Consider the following 351-nt stretch of genomic DNA (forward strand, 5'->3'; position numbering starts at 1 on the left):
AGAAGAGATTGGGGGCCAATATTTGACATTCTTAAAGAAAAGAATTTTCAACCCAGAATTTCATATCCAGCCAAACTAAGTTTCATAAGTGAAGGATAAACAAAATCCTTTATAGACAAGTAAATGCTTAGAGATTTTGTCACCACCAGGCCTGCCCTACAAGGGACCCTGAAGGAAGCACTAAACAGGGAAAGGAACAACAGGTACCAGCCATGACAAAAACATGCCAAATGTAAAGACCATCAATGCTATCAATAAAATTGATAGACTGCTAGCAAGACTAATAAAGAAGAAAAGAGAGAAGAATCAAATAGACGCAATAAAAAATGATAAAGGGGATATCACCACCGA

This window comes from Colobus angolensis, unplaced genomic scaffold (genome assembly GCF_000951035.1).
Source record: "Colobus angolensis palliatus isolate OR3802 unplaced genomic scaffold, Cang.pa_1.0 Scaffold439, whole genome shotgun sequence".
Classification (NCBI taxonomy): Eukaryota; Metazoa; Chordata; class Mammalia; order Primates; family Cercopithecidae; genus Colobus; species Colobus angolensis.